A 17762-nucleotide genomic window follows, 5' to 3' on the forward strand; every position below is an offset into this window, starting at 1 on the left:
TTTATTTAGTTAATAATTTTGTTATTTTACATTTTATTAAAGATAAAATAAAAATAATTTAATACAGGGACATTGTCGCTTAGGGTCTAAAATGATTTAAAATTGGACAACATGTCGATATCCACCCCTTCCCTGCTTCCAAGAAGTAAAACAAACAAAATATTTTTTCAAGTGTATCAGTTACATGCCAAACAGATCATTTTTATGAAAAAAATTTGAATTTTCAACAAAATTGTTGATTTTCCAAGTCAGAACAATGTATTGAAAAACGGGAAAATTTTCAATCAAGGCGATGAATCTTCAATTAAAATTATGAATCTTTAAACAAAAAAATGCATTTTTAACAAATTGGTTCGAGCTTCAAACAAGTAGATGAATTTTCAACTAAAATGACATATTTATCCAAAATAAACGAATTTAAACCAATATAATTATACTTTTAACCAGAACAGACTAATTTAAAAAAACGGTTGAAGTTTCAACCAAAAAATATGAATTTTCAACAAAAAAGGAAAATTTCAACCAAATAGTTGAATTTCCTACCAAAGCAGTTGACTTTTTAATAGAAAAAGACCAGTTGTTAACAAAAGATTTAATTTTGAAATGAAAAAATATGAATTTCTTCAACCAAAAAGGTTAATTTTTCGCGAAACAGTTGAATTTTTAACCAAATTAAAATCAATTATCAACAAAAAAGTTTATTTACAACAAACTTATTAAATTTGCTATTAAAAGCTTAAGTTTTGAACAAAAGATATCATTTTTAAACCAACAATTGAATTTCTTATCAAAGTAGTTACATTTCCAATATAAAAATACTAATTTTCAAAACAAACAAAAGAGTTTTCAATAAAAAATGTGAATTTATAACAAAAAAAGTTTATTTTTAGCCAATTAGTTTAATTTTCTGCCAGATTTTTGATTTTTCAATGAAGAAGATGACTTTGAAAAAATAAGATGAAAAAAACGTGAATATCTAACAAAAAGGATCATTTTTAATTAAATAGTTTAATATTCTACCAAATCGTTGAATTTTCAACAAAAGGACTAATTTTCTACAAAACAGTAAAAACAAAAAAGATTAATTTTTTAACAGAAGATATGAATTTTCAACAAAAAGGTAATTTTCAATCGAATAGTTGAATTTTCAGTGCAAAAAGCGGATTTTTTAACACAATATCTAAATTTTGAATAAAAATATGAATTTCTAACAACAAAGTTAATTTTAACCAAATAGTTTAATTTTCTACCAAATTGTTGCTTTTTCAACCAAAAAGATGATTTTTTGAAAAACATTTGAATTTTTAACCCCAAAATATCCATTTTTAACAAAAAAGTTTATTTACAACAAACTTATTAAATTTTCTATTAAAAGTTGAAATTTTCAACAAAAAAAACAAACATTTTAAACCAAACAGTTGAACTTTCTATGAAAGTAGTTACATTTTCAATATAAAAATACTAATTTTAACACAACAGTTGAATTTTCAATAAAAAATGTGAATTTATAACAAAAAAGTTTATTTTTAGCCAACTAGTTTAATTTTCTGCCAGATTGTTGATTTTTCAATCAAAAAGATGACTTTGAAAAAATAAGATGAAAAAACATGAATATCTAACAAAAAGGATCATTTTTAATCAAATAGTTTAATTTTCTACAAACCAGTAAACACAAAAATATTAAATTTTAAAGAGAAGATATGAATTTTCAACAAAAAGGTAGTTTTGAATCCAATTGTTAAATTTTCAACCAAAATTACGAATGATCTACAAAACAGTTGAATTTTCAACGCAAGAATTTGAAATATTAACAAAAAAGTTCATAAAAAAGTATGAAATCTAAATGAGCTAAAATCCAAATTAAAAATCCTGTTTGTCAAGGAAGAAAAAAATTTTATCAAATTGTCAAATTTTCATGTTAAAAATACTAATTTTCCTCAAAAAAGTTGAATTTTTAACCCGAAAATATGAATTGTTAACCAAATTTTATTTTCAACAGAGTAGTTTACTTTTCAACAAATTAGTTGATTCCTCAACCAAAACAGATTAATTTTTAGCCAAAAAGTTGCACTTTTAACCAAAAAAGACGACGTTTGTACAAAAAGAAATAATCGTTAAACCAAAAAGACGAACTTAAAACAAAAAAGTTAAATTTTAAATAAAAAATGGACTCGTAAACAAAACTGTTTAAGTTTCAAACATTAAAGTTTATTTTTCACCAAAGTAATTAGGTTCTTAATAAAAAAAAGAGATAATGAAGCCTGCGATAAATAAATAAGACTTTTGATCATTTAGAGACTAAAGAACAATAGTTTAAATAAAAATTCAAGTTAATTTTTAACACTTTTAAAATATTAGGTTGTAAAGCTGAAAATAAAAAAAAAGTTTCTTTGGACTACGCACTTTTAAATCCGGACTAGGCTAAATTCAAGGCACTGGTGACACTTTACTATAATATTGTTCTACAAATATGATCACTTAATGGAACTAATGATACTGCAATCATTTATTCTCAGAAATCTACACTTGATATGATATCTTCCTTATATCAATTCTTCAGTAGCAAAAAAATATTTTTTCACAACTCTTCAATGAAACTCTCTATTGGGAACAGTCAGAGAAATTCTTTCATTTTCACTCGTTTTAATCAGTTTGAATTAGCTACCTTGGGCCGGAAATAAAAATTTGCAACTTTAACGAAAACCGGAAACTGATTTCACTTTGAGGGTTTATTCAAGAGAGGAAATCAAAAGGTTTCGGAAGTTCCGATCTGCACGACGAACCGATACGTTTGTACGGCTGGGTTACATACCGGATTCTACGCTTCGACTAATGTTTACAACTACACCCTCCTTATGCCACCCACTTTTTCATTGAAATGCACACACACAGATGCCAGATAAAACCAACTCGTCCGACACCGAGCAGATGTGCACAATTCCAATATTTCTCGCCTTTCGATTCAGAAATTTATATTGAAACCTATTGTGTTCTGTTGAATTGATAACTCATGATTTAAGGTACAATTTAAGTTGGACTCATGCAAAATAACTGACATAAAAGTCAATTTTGACTAATTCAAATAATACGGATTCTAAAACTGACAAATCAGTCATTTTAATTGATCCAATATGTTGAATTTTCAACAAAAAAGGTCAATTTTCAAATATCAATTGAATAATTAAATTTTCAATTAACAACATTATTTATTAACAAAAAAAATGCACTTTGAAAAAAATATTAAAATTTTCAACTAAAATGATGAATCATGAACCAAGAAGATTCCGTATAGCTCCGGGATGTTTCAGGATATCCAATTAATGTCCAACGATATCTTTTGGATGTCCTACAGATATCTGCTGGATATTTTTGGGGTATCGGTACAAGGCGGAAATTTATATATCCTTGAGATATCCATAAGTTATACTGAGTTGTTTTATCGACAATTCTGGATTATTTGAATGTCCACTTTGGACATTTGAATGTCCAGCAGATATCTGTAGGATATTCAAAGGATATCCTACAGACATAAATTAGATACCCTAAATTATCTCGATGATATATGAGTTAATGTTCTACCAAAAAGAGGAATTTTTAAATAAAAAAAAGACAGATCAATTGTCAATTAACTAAATTATCTATAAAAAAATGAATTTTTAAGTAATGAGTCAATGTTTCAACAAAAGAGATGATATTTCAACTAAAATAATGAGTTTTCAACCAAAATATTTCAGGATATCCAATTAATTTCGAACGATATTCTATGGATATCCTACATATATTTGCTGTCTACTTTCAGGATATCCGTACAAGGTGAAAATTTATATATCCCTAAGATATCTATAAGATACCCCGAGATGTTCTTCGGAAATTTCTGCATAATTTAAATGTCCAACGTAAGAAATTGTAACTTTTTCAGTGCTATATGGGTTAATTTTGTACCCAAAAAAAAAACGAATTTTCAACAAAACACCAGAATTTTCAATCAAAAAGTTGAATTTTTAATTTAAAAAGTATTCATTTTCTACAAAAAAAAATTTAAGAAAATAGTTCAATTTTCAACCAAACAGAGGAATTTTCAACTGGAATGATGAATCATTAACCAAAAGAGTGCAAACTTAACAAAGCATTTCAACCAAGTTGTTAAGTTTAAAAATAAAGTTGAATTTGCAACGAAAACAGGCCAATTTTAACAATAATGGAATAGTTCGATTTTTAGTTAAAAAAATTAACTTTCAACGCAAAAAGATGTCAACAAAATAGTTATGTTTTTAAGAAGATAGATGAATTTTGAAGCAAAATTATAGATCTTCAAAAAAAAAGTATATAAATATTTTTAAAATAGCTCAAATTTCAACCAAGCAATTAAAACTACAACCAAATACATAATAATTTTTGACCAAAATGTTCAACTTTCGAATGAAAACGATTCATTTTCAACAACAATCAATTAACTTCCAAAAAAATAGTGCAATTTTGAACACCCAAATTAATTTTTAACTGAAATTATGAATCATTCACCAAAAGAATGAATTTTTAATAAAGCAAGTCAAATTTCAACCCACTAGTTGAATTTGAAAATGAAATGGATATTCAACAAAGTACATACATTTTAAAAAATGATTGAATTTTCAACTAAAAAAGATGAATTTTCAACATGAAAACGAATAGGTAAGTTTTCAATTCATAAAATTACTTTTCAACTAAAAAAATTTTCTTTAATTAGTCAAGTTTTTAATGAGAGATAAATTTCCAAGCAAAATGATGAATTTTCAACCAAGAAGATTGATTTTCTGCCAATAAAGACGAATTTTCAACTAAAAAGATCAATTTACAACTAACAGTGGAGTAGCTAAATTTGTATTTAACAAAGTTAATTTGAATAGAAGAACGATTTAAAAAAAAAGTTCAATCTTTAACAAAAGAAATCAATTTTAAACTAAAATTATGAATCTTGAACAAAAAGAATGCATTTTGAACAAAATACTTTAGCTTTTATACAAGACGATTAATTTTATGCCCAAAAAGATAACAAAAAAATAAATCATTTTCACAAAAATAGTTTAATTTTTAACCAAAAAAGGTGAAGTTTCAACAAAAATTATATCAGCTGATATTTCAAACAAAAGATATTTTAGTTTTAAATAAAAAAGTTGATATATGAACTAAAAAAGAATTTAGTTTTAAATAAATACAGTGGAATTCATAAAATATTTCATAAAAAAATAATTTAAACTACAACGAAATATTTGAATATTTGACTGAAAAATATAGATTTTAAATAAAAAAGTATAGTTTAATTTCTAATTAGCAACATTAATTTTAAACAAAAAATATTATTTTTGCAAAGAAAAATTCAATCTTTGATCAAATATAATAAATTATATTTTATCAAAAAAGTTCTAATTTTAAATAAAAAAAAGTTTAATTCAATTAAAAAGTTGAATTTTGAACTAAGAAGATTTCTTTTCACGAATAAAAACGCATTGATCTAATCAGTAACGTCCACTGATCGAATCAGTAATTTTAAATTATCTCAACTAAAACTTTAATTGATTTAATAAATCATTTTGAATGGTATATCGAATCATTTTCACTCATTAAAGCAGTCACTTATGATTAATTTTAATAATTTATTAAACTGTAAGAATTTAAGGAAATTTGATTTTAAAGTAATTTTACTATTAGAGATTCGGCTCATTTACTATCAGCTGATTTGTGATAATTTGTGTTCAAAAATCAAGAAATTGATAAAATGCATCAGTAAGATGAAAAATTGCAAGAAAATGACCTTGATATAAATATTATTTTTGACATTTTTTGAAATTCCTAATCTTTCTAAGAATGAAGTTTTGAAATGATTGAGGTAATGTGAGGCGGCGCCTTTAACTGTTCTTATCTGCTTTTATTCTTATCGCACGAAAGAATTGAAGTTCCCCTGATCGTGCTTACCAATTAATATCACACAATAATGCCACATCATTTGTTCAATCAAATATTTAATTTTTATAACTTTTTATTATAAATTATAATGAAATGAGACAATATAAGAAAAAAATGAATCAGTTTTCGAAAACTCTGGCAGGTGGCTCAAATTACTCAATGACTTGAAATTCATGAAATTTGTTAAGATACCTCTAAAATCATTAAGATAACATTATCGTTTCATTAGCATGATTGTAGAACATTTACTTTATTTTTAAAATTGAAGAAAAAAGATCAAGGTTTTTTGGTTTTCATCACGATTGGGATATTCATTGACCTCGCAGGCTGTTTTAAATTTTATAAATGCAAATTTTATGATTGCGAATTTTTATTTTATTTTTAGTTTAAGTGGCCTTTTTGCAGTTATCGAATTTTTTTGTTTAGCGAATTTTAATTAGGAAGATTGACAGATGCAAACAAGTAGCATTGAGCGAGCTCAGAGTTATTTTTGCGACAATTTACAACTCATACTTCAAGCAAGTTTCACGCAGTAGTCACCTGAGACTTGTTGCTGATAACAATGAAAGATATCATATACTCTAGTCTACAGTCTAGTCTTTGCAGTTTTTTAGCCAGGAAATTCAAGCCCATGTTTTAAGTTGCGAGAAATCTTCAATCTTCAGTGTGAGTTTTCAAATTTGCTGGAGTCGCAAATTAAATAATAATAAAAGATCAAATTTCATATTTTTGAAATTTGAGTTATTTCTTTCATAAGCCGGGTTTCCAAATGGAAATTCATGGCTTTCATCAACTCTTTTATAAAACAAAATAACATAAATTATTTTAAATATTTAAATCGAAGTATTTTAAGAAATGAAAGTTTTTATTTATTTCAAGGAAGTAATACTCTTTAGTTCAATAATTAAATAAATTTCAAATTAAGGTCTTTTAAACTTTGAATGATTGGATGAAAAAATTGGTGAAATTTTACGACGGAACATATTAGTTTAAAAATAGAGGATCGTGAAAAAATTTTAGTAGTAGTAAATTATACTTATTTTACGATATTTTGATGCTAGCTATTAATCCAATAAATGCAATAAAATTAATTTGGATACCGTAAATGTTAAATTATAATAATATTAGTATACATCAATTTAATATCTGATAGATTCAAATTATTTAATTTAGAAAATCGTGATGCGCAATTTGAAGATTAATTTTTTTAACGATTCTGGTTTAAGAATGCTTCAATTTTTTTTAAGTTTTGGAATTGTTTCATTTTTAATGCTTTAAGTTTGAATTCTTTAATTTCCAAAGTTCCAAATTAGAAAGTATGTAAATAATAATACTGAAAATTATTTAATTTTTAAAGGTGAAAATAACAGTTCTAATTTGCCAGTTCTAAAACAGTTTAATGTTCGAGGCCTTAAAATTAAAGTTTTTTTGCTTCAAAAGTTTAAATTATAAAAGATTAAGTATTGAATTTCTGAAAAAATGTCCAAACCATATTTTACTGTTAAATCTTTTGAAATTCAAACATTTTATTTTGGAAATCTTGATAGTCAATTTTTAATTTGATATTTTCCCAATTAAACATTCTTATTTTTGTAAGTTTTAAATTTAATCATTTTAGATTTGAATATTCTAAATTGTTTGGTTCCAATTTTAAACGTAATAAATGGTCTAGTTTAAATTTTTTTTTTAAATAGCCATAAAGACGAAATCATTTTAGATTTGAAACTAAACTTAAAAAAAAAATTCTAATTGAAAAGCTTAAGATTGTACAATTTCAAAAATTGCAATCGCGGAAATTTTTTTCGTACTTTTGTTTTTGAATTTTCATTTTTCAGTGTAATATCTTAAAATTCTTAAAATTCTTTAAATTTTAATTCAAGATTTAAATAAATGAAAGATTCAAAATTGCGAAATATTGGATTGGAAGAGTCCAAGAATTAAATATTAATTCCAAATGGAGAGCTCAAAATTTAAAAAAGCTATTTAACTCAGTAATTGAATTATTTGTTTCATTTTTAATGGTTTAAAATTTATAGTTCTAAATTTTCACATTGAAAGCTAAATTTAAAATTGTTCTCTTTCATAAGTTGCAATTATTGTGAATTAATTTCATTTTAAACGTTCTATAGGTAGTAGAAATTTTGTAATTTTTAATATTTCTTATTTAAAATTGCTTGATTTTAAATTAAATTTGAAATCATTTATTAATTTTAAATTTATTTAAATTAATTATTTATATAATTATAGGCATAGATTTAAAGTTTAAAAGTTTATAATTAAACTTTTTTTCATTTTGAATGGTGAAAATGGCGGTGGATTAAATTTTTGTTCTGATCAAAATTTGATCAATTTTAATATTATATTATTATTCTTTTATGTATTAACAATTTAAAATACTAGACTTTCAGAAGAATTTATTCTTAAACATTGAACTTAGTTTTAAGTTTAAAGTTTAAATAAATATGAAATTACAAATTTTGAATAGTTTTAATTAAAAACAATACAATTGTAATTTGTTAAAATTTTAAATGATCCTGTTTTTAAAATCTGAATCTAACATTATTTCATTTTGAACCTTTTGAAATTTTTGAAAGTTTCATCCAAAATAATTCAATTTCGAGAATTTTAAATTAAAAATAAAATTAAGATAACAATTTCTTAAATTCGAGCCTTAGAGATGAATACATTGCAATACCAGATTTTGAGAATTAAATTTTTTGTTCTAAATGTTTCAATAAATAGAACTGTAATTAAATAATTTATTTAATTTGAATGGGTGCGATTTTAGTCTTAATATTACAATTCAATTTCGTAAATATCAGAAAATTTTAATTATTAATATTTCCCGTTTAAAATTCCTGAATTCTGAACGCATTTTTTGAATAATACAATTTTAAAGATTTATAATGAAATATTTTCGCATTTTAAACAATGAAAATTACGGGAAACATAAATTTTTGATTTTATAAAAATTTACCTGTTCAATTTTAATATTACAGTTCAAACATTTATTCTGAAAATTTAAATTATTCAATTTTGAACGCTTTCAATTATAAATAGTACAATTTAATTTAAAAAATTTTTAAAGGATCTAATTTTTAAAATCCTAATAAGAAATTAATGAATTTTTTATTTTTTAAGCAGTTTGAAATATTTTACAGTTTAATCTAAAATCATTCATTTTCGAGATTCTTAAATTCAAAATTTGGAATTTTTGAACGCTTTCAATGGTGCAACTTCAACCCCTTTGGAATTAAATTGTCAGATTTTCAAAATTTTATGATTGAGAGGCCTTTTGATTAAAAATATTCCATATTTTTATTTAGAAATAATAAAATTTAAATTCCTTTTAATTATTCAACATATTGTACCTTCAAAGTTTTACCTAATTAAAAATTGTTTAATAATAAATTTTTAATTTTTTTATACTATGCATTTTAGGAAAAAAAATCTAGAGACGTGAATGTAGGTACTAACAAATTTTAATAGAATTGTGGATAAGATTATAAATAAATTTCAATGTCACCAGAATGTCCCTTCTTAATATTCTTAATGAATCCTATTATCAAAGATCGGTCAAGAGCGAAGGATTTAATGAACAATAATCGAGAGAAAAATTCTTGCTGTCTTGATCATAAAAGCTCATCATAGAGGCGAACCTTCCTCTTATAAATTAAAAGCGAAGAATAAATTGCTCATTAAACTATTACTGTTTTATTTTGAATGAAATGACCTCGGTATAAGAATGCATTTAAGTTCTCCATCTCCAATCATCGATTTGTTTCAAACGTATATCGATTACGGATCGGCACCTGTCTGACGTGTCTTTTTGTCTATGCCAAGGCCAGTCTCCAAGATCTTATAAAGGACGAGAAACGGAATTTGCAGGTGTTTTAGAGAACATCTCACGGGTCTTCTTTCAAAAATAAAAAAGACTGCATCCAATTCCACAGAAGGCATTCAATTCGAAACATGTTTCAGAGAAGAATATACTAACTTTTAATGACAATATCACTTTTTTAATGAATGGAATATTTGCATTACGAATTTTTTTAGAAGACAATTGAATAATCAAGTCCGGAAGCGGAATTTGCTACCGATAAATAGGAATTTTCAACCAAATAGCTGAATTTAGAAATAAATCATTTACAACTAAACAGTTGCATTTACGACCAAATAGTTAAATTTTTAAGACCAGAGGACGAAGTTTTTAGAATATAATTAATATCTCAATGCGAAAGTTAATTTTTGGTATATAAGGACGAATTTTCTATTTAAAAAATTTTAATTTTAGTGCAAACAATTTAATTTTCGGGAAAAGATTACTTTTTAACTAAATGATAGAATTTTCAACAAAATAATTAAATTTTTTACCAAATATTCGAATTTTTAACCAAAAAGAATTCATTTTTAACCAGTAATTAAAAGTTTATTTTTTAGTCAAGAGAGATGGATTTTCAACCAATAAAGATGACTTTTTTATTGTAAAAAATGAATTTACAAACCAAAAGGACGAATTTTTAACAAAGCAGTTGGATTTTCAACAAAGTAATTAAATTTTCAACCAAATAGTCTCATTTTTCACCAAATGGCTGATTTTTGAAACTTCACAGATGAATTATCAATCAAGAAGATTCATTTTCTACCAAGACGAATTATATTCAAAAAAATACTTAGATATTTCGACCAATAGTTGAATTTTGAAATAAAAAAAAAAAAAAAAAGTTAAAAAAAAAAAAGAATTTTCCACCAGTTGAATTCAACTAAAAGGCGAATTTAACAAAAAAAATTAAGTTTGCAAACTAAAAAGACCAATGTTTTAGGAAATAGTTACCTAGAAAGAGCATTTAACAAGAAAGTTAGTTTTCAATCAAGAAAGATGCATTTTTAAAGAAATACCTGAGTTTTTAACCACAGACGATACATTTTTAACAAAAAATGGAATCGTCAAATTTTTAGTTTAAAAAACTAATTTAAAAAAAAGGAATGTTCAACCAGCTGAATTTAACTAAAAAAGAAGAATTTTTAACAAAGTAATTCAATTCCTTATCAAAATGATGAACTTTCTACTCACAAGATTAAATTCCAAGCCAAATAAAAGACTTTTCAAAAACTAAATTTCTACATTTTCAGATAAAAAATTAATTTAAAAAAAAGGAATTTCCTACGAAATAGTTAAATTTTTAAATAAATAGTTTAATTTTAACAAAATAGTACAATTTTTTACCAAAGTAATTGAATTTGCAATCAAAAATAAGTAATTTCTACAAAAAAAGTTAATTTTCTACAAAATTGTCGAATTTTCAACCCGAAAATATTAACTTTGAACAAAAAAATTAATTTGCCACCAAACCATTGTATTTTCAACTAAACAAATAATTCTCAATAAAACATGTAGCATGTAATATTTCAACAACAAGAAAAAAGGGTTAATTTTGCCCAAAAATAGTTAACAGATTAATTTTAAACCAAGCAGTTGTATTTGTAGCTTAAAAGAATGCATTTTTTAGCCTAGAATCCTAGAATATTATTTGTCAACTAAAAAAGACGAATTTTTAATATAACACATGAATTTTCAATCAGTAAAGTCCAATTTTCAATTTAAAATATATATTTTCAAACAAAAATGGAATAGTTACAGTTAAATTTGCATTGAAAAAAACTAATTAGAAGAAAAAAGAATGTTAGCAAAGTAGTTAAATTTTCCAAAGAAAAATATGATCTTCCAATCAAAATTATGAATCTTTATCCAAAGTTTCAGTAAATAGTTCAACAATCAACCAGTGTTGAATTTTGAAACTAAAACGTTTATTTTTTAAAGAAGAGTGATTTGGTACAATAAAAGATCAATTATCAACAAAATACATATATTTTAAATAAAATATTTGAATTTAAGTTAAAATTGTACATTTTAACCCAAAATGTAACATTTAAATTTTGTTTGAACCGAATATTAATTTTCAACCAAAAAGATGAAGCTTCAATCAAAAAGATTTATTTTCAACAACAATAAATTTTAACAACCTAGTTCGATTTTATATCAATTAATTATATTTTTTAACAAAATAATCATTGAAAATGGCATTTGAAATTCAGTTCTATGCTCAAAGAATTAAGAATTGAAATCATTCTTAATCATTGTGTAATTCCTAATTCAATGTTAAAAAATTAACAATATTTGAAATGTACATTTCTACTTTTATATATTTTGTATCCAAAAAAATCAAACGTCAACAATTTTATCAGCGAACCGATTTAAACTAAGCGTTTGAAAATGTATGGGCGTGAAGCAAAAAAAAATTAAGAAAAAACTGCTTAACTTGAAGATTTAAAAAGCAAGCGTGTTCGAAATTGAAGTAAGCGAAATTAAACCGTCTGAATTGTCAGCACAAAATTAAATGCTTTTGAATTTCAAACAATAATTTGAAAGATTTCAATATTGAACATTTTTAATATTTTCTGTTAAAAAAATTACAATTATTGTTTCAGACGCTAAAAAATTTCAATTTTAACTTTATAAGTTGTGCAATTGCAAAATTGCCCTAAATAATTAACATTATCAAATTCGGATGTTTCCAAATTTTAATATTTTTAATATAAAGCGATGGCAAATTGAAATTTTTTTAATTTCATTAATTATTGAATGTTTGTTGTTTTTTTGTTTGTCGAAAATTTATTTCTGTGATTGAAAATTTAATTATTTTGTTCAAAACTCGTTTTTTTGGGAATGATTGGACATTCATTGGTTTAACTAAAAATGTAATTATTCAATTTTTTGTTGGGCAAATGATTTTTTTTTTAGTTGAAAATTTTACTACATTTTTAAAAGTTCATTTTTTTGGTTCAAGATTCTTGATATTATTAGTTAAAAGTGGTTTGGTTTAAAATTTAACTACGCATTTTGTTGAAATTCGTTTTTTTTGCGCAAATTAATTTGTTTAATTAAAAATTCTGAAATTGAAATATTTGGTTAAAAAATCACCTATTTGGTTTAAAATTTATTGAAATCATTAAAATTATTTTTAGCTAAAAAATAATATTGTTCACTTTAAAAAATACATATTCCATTTTTGTTTCAAAATGTATCTTTTTTAGTTGGAAATTCAACTACTTGATTGAAAATTCATTCATTTTGTTAAAAATGCGTCTTTTTCCGTAGAAAATTAATCTTCTTGGTTTGAAACTTAACGTTTTTGGATGAAAGTTACACTATTTGGTTGACAATCACTCTGAGTTGTAAAAAATTTAACAATTTTGAAAAAGTGATTTTTTGTTTGAAAATTGACCTGCTGGGTTGAAAATTCAAAATTTTACGTTAAAAATTCAACTAATTTGGTAGAATATTCTTAGGAAAATTCAACTATTTGGTTGATTTTTTTTATAGCATAAGTTGAATTTGAATAATTTTTCTAACGGGACGCAAGTTATACCAATGTATATCTGATGCGTAGATCTACCATTTCTAGCTTCGAATTTTTTATTCTTAATCGATAGAACTTCTAGATCCTAATAAAAGTGGAAATAAATAAAGATATTTTTTCCCCACCCTCTTATTAAATGAAAACCGGGAAAAATGTAATCTCTGAGATAAATCAGATATTTATTACTAAGCCCTGTGCCTTTCAAAAACCACATTTTACACAAAATACGTAACAAATCTGAGGCTCAAAGCAACTACCGCCACTTTATGAATCCATTCTACTTTTTTCAATGTTTCACAGTGAAATGCATAACTGTGGGAAATACAGAGAGCATATTAGGTATACATCCTTGGATTTTGAGAAACTTTTAGTTTCGGATTCTTTAGATTTTAGAAACCCTGCTTGGCCTATTTGCTGCCTCTTATGCCACAATAGAATTCTTCCTCTTTCGGATTTTACTGTGTCCTCGACTTTGTCAAATGGTCCCAAGGTAGTCAAAATATTTCCAATGGGACAGTAGTCCTGGTTTACAATTGGAAGACGTTCTTGCCTTTTGCCACACCGTGCCAGTTTAAGGAAAAGTAAGCCCCTTAGTATTACATTCTTTATGGCGAATCTCCCCATCTAAACTAGAATGATGCGAATTATCATCATACAAAAAATTGAGATTAGATTAATTTTCTACCGAAAACACGAATTTTTAATAAAATAGTCAATATTCAATAATAAAAGTTAATTTCTAAGAACATAGTTTAATTTTTTACTAAAATAGTTAGCTTTTAACCCAAAAGACGAATCTTTAGCAAGTTACAACAAAAAAATAAACTTTTTTTAAGAAAACACATGAATTTTCTACAAAGACGTTAATTTTTTAACAAATAGTTCAATTTTTTAACCCAAAAAGACAAGTTAAAAAAACCACGTTAATTTTTAACCAGAAAATCAGTTTTTCTTAAATTTGTTCAGTTTTTCACAACCTACATTAATCTTTCAATAAATAAATAATAAATAAATCAAGTAGTTGAATTTTTAATTTAAAAACATGCATTTTCAAACAAAACTAGAATATTTACTTTTTTAATTGGAAAAATAAATTTTTACCAGAAAAAATCGAATTATCAACAAAATAGTAAAATTTCAACCAAAGAAATGACTTTTGAATTTTAAATATTTCAAAGGAGTCCCAAAATATTCAAAAAAAAAATCTTGATGATTTTTCAATCAATTTTTTGTCTCTTGCAGAATTTTAAAACAAGTTTAAGAAAAATTCAAATAAATTAAAATATATGTAAAAGATTTAGCAGTATGTAAAACTTAGAAAAGATTTTAAAAAATGCAAAACAAAATATTGGTGTTTGAAAATGAAAAAAAAACATTTTAAAGCATTTTAAACATTTTAAGAAGTATCAAGAAAATGAAAATTTTTTTTTTAGATTCCTGGAAAAATTTGTTATGATTTTTTTTTTATTTAAAAAAATGAAATTTCAAATGATTTCTTAAAATGTAAACAAAAATCTTTCAGATTTTAAGGTACTTCTTAAAATCTTGAAGATTTTGAAACAATTTTTTAGTTCAATTGAACAATTTTAAATTTAATCAAGTTCAACTGCCAAATAGAACGTTTAAATAGAGTTGAAAGATTCACATTCAGTTTAAAAAATATAAATCTACGTTATCATTTCCAATGCTCCAAATTGAAGAATCAATTAATGCATTAATAAAATAGCAAAATTTTAAGAAATTTTAAGCTAGAAACATTAAGAATAGAACGATTACATACTTTTATAAAATTAATACTTCGTAAATTGAAAATTATTCTTACTTTAAATAAATTAAAAATCCTTATAATACTTCAAAATTTGATTTCAAAATTTTGAAACATTCACATGTTTGACATTTTTCAAATTTTAAATTAATTAAATTTTTTCAGAATTTCTAAACATCTTTCACAATTATTCGATTTTTTCCTAATATTTTTAGTCTATTTTTTTTAAACCTGTCCTTTCAGGCGTTCGAAAATTCTTAAACAAGTTTCTAAACTTTGTGTTCAAAATATGCCAAAATCGATATTTCGTTTCAAATTAGGCCGTGGAACTTCATTTAAATTATTTAAAATCATTTCAAAGTTGTTATGTTTATTTTTGAATATTTAATATATAATAACTGATTTTAAGTGAAGAGTCAGATATTTCTAATTATTAAGTAATGGTTCTATTTCTTAAGTGGTAAATTTGAAATTGAATTGTTTAAAAATGGAATATTTTAGACTGAAATAATATTTGAAATATAATTAAAGCCTTTAGTTATAAATATATTACTTCGAATTTATTTTAAAATTTAAAATATTTTATAAAGTTTCAATCGGTCTTTCGAATTAAAAAATTTTAATTTTTAATATTAAAATGTGGAAATTCTAAAATTGTGAACTGTTTCCAAATCCCCTTGTACAATCAATTATTATTATTACATTTTAAATCTTAAAGTACAATTTATTTTTTAAAGTCATTCATTATTCCATAGTCACAGTTGATAAACTAAAAATGTTTTTTTTTTGTTTAATAAAAAACCTTCCATTTTTAACGCGTCTAACTAAAAATGCATTTTAAAATTCTTTAAATTGAAATGTACGCTTTAAAATTAAAAATCTAAAATGGAAAATTTTTAACGTGGAAGTTTTTCGAAATCTGAATACTGAACTGAATTATGTCACAATTGAAAAAGATCACAATTTAACTAATTATTTAAAAAATGGTTTAAATAAAAGAAAACTGGACAGATTTTATTTCTCTGCAAATTTGTAAAATTCCCAATCAAAAAATAAATTAACTGTCATTTCACGGTTTTTTCCCGGGCCTGCCTTTAGTCGCTTTAAAATTGCCTAAAAAATATTTCCAAAAGAAAAATCCAAAATCGGTCAAGAATTGACTTCTGCAAGTATTGAACCTCTTTTTTTTTTATTTGGCTGCACACTCTGGGGGGCCCCCTACGGCGTGACGCCCCTAGGCATTTGCCTAATGCGTAAACAGGCATCGCAAAATACGAACATGGTTGCTACCAGTTTGAAATCTCGGTAGAGCCAGACCAGTTGGAGGAGGGGAGGGCATCAACTTGTTTACATGTTCAGCCTAAAACCGCAGTCAAGGATTGGACATCGTATCGAAAGATTTAGCGAAGGCGAAGCCCGGTAAGTAAAACGAGGCTCTTTCTTCCCTAGTCCATCAAGCGAATGGGAATGGGACCACCTGCTTGGTCTCGCTCAGGTAATATTACCTGGCCGATCGGAGATCGGACCAGGTTTCAACGCACTGAACAAAGGACTGGACCGCTGGGGCCCAGCTGGTGCACTTCTCGCATCTCTACCACTCGAAATCAGAAATGCCATTCTACACCCCACTTTCAAATTCTCCCTTCTCACCAGAAAATTTTCTACTCTGACCGAGCCTCTGGCTCTTCAGGGGGAACGGAACTTGAGACGAAACAAAGTTCTTTCCTTATTTAGAATTTAGACGCCGCCTTTGCCGTTTTTTCAAAATATGTTTTTTTTATTGATTCAAGTATCATAATTGTAAAGAAGATTTTTTAACTGAGATTAGGGTTGATTATTGTTATTTTTGTTTTGAAATTAATGGTAAAAAATATTATTTTTGTTAATAAAATAAAATTTTTATTTTTTATTTTTCGTTTTGGACTCACCGGACTCGTCAGTGAGGATATGTGAATCAGTACTGCCTTATGCATTTTGCAACTTCACTGACCTTAATTCCATGATCATGAATATTTTCCAAATAATGTTATGTCTGTTTATAAATTTTTTTAAATTTTGCAATTAATATAAGGCATTTCAACCACGGATAGAGGTTTAAACTAAAATAGCGTCTTTTTGAAAATATAAATTATTATAGAATTTAGTTCGGTTTAATTGTAAAATTTATAAGGCGAGGCTGATTCACATAGCCTTATTGACGAGTTCAGTGAGTCAGTCCGGAACGACACATAAAAAATCTAGTTTTTAAATATATTTTTAAATCCAATTTTTACTATATTTAAAAAATATATTTTTAAAACTTGATTGTAGAACAAAAATAAATATTGTGGAAGTTGTAATCGAAAAAAATCTAACTATAAGAAGAGAACTTCGTTACTTAATTGTGAAGAAGATTGATTAATTGACATCAGGGTTCATAATATTTTTGTTCCGCAATCAAATTAAAGAAAAAGAAATATTTTTTTAAATAAGATAAAAATTAGATTAAAAAAAAAGCTTTTTTTCTCATACTCTTATAATCTCAAAATTTGAAAATTTGTTATCAGGTCCATAAAGTAAGGTCTTTTAGTTTCCCTGCTCCTCAATTTTCAGGCCTTATTTTTTTTCTTTAATTTTAAATCATGTCCGTAACA

General features: G+C 24.8%; 1 protein-coding gene across 4 annotated transcripts in view; it reads right to left on the reverse strand.

Annotated features, from left to right (window-relative positions):
• The window catches only part of LOC117181340 (insulin-like growth factor-binding protein complex acid labile subunit), a 72145-nt gene that overhangs the window by 15602 nt on the left and 38781 nt on the right, over window positions 1–17762 (reverse strand). Inside the window, exon 1 of one of the 4 annotated variants that reach the window (XM_033373911.1) lies at window positions 2404–2547. The exons of the other annotated variants lie outside the window; for them this stretch is intronic. The gene's annotated coding sequence lies outside the window, so the exon portion shown is untranslated. Of the gene's footprint in view, window positions 1–2403; window positions 2548–17762 lie in introns of those variants that run through there. 4 annotated transcript variants of the gene reach the window in all.

This window comes from Belonocnema kinseyi, chromosome 10 (genome assembly GCF_010883055.1).
Source record: "Belonocnema kinseyi isolate 2016_QV_RU_SX_M_011 chromosome 10, B_treatae_v1, whole genome shotgun sequence".
NCBI lineage: Eukaryota > Metazoa > Arthropoda > Insecta > Hymenoptera > Cynipidae > Belonocnema > Belonocnema kinseyi.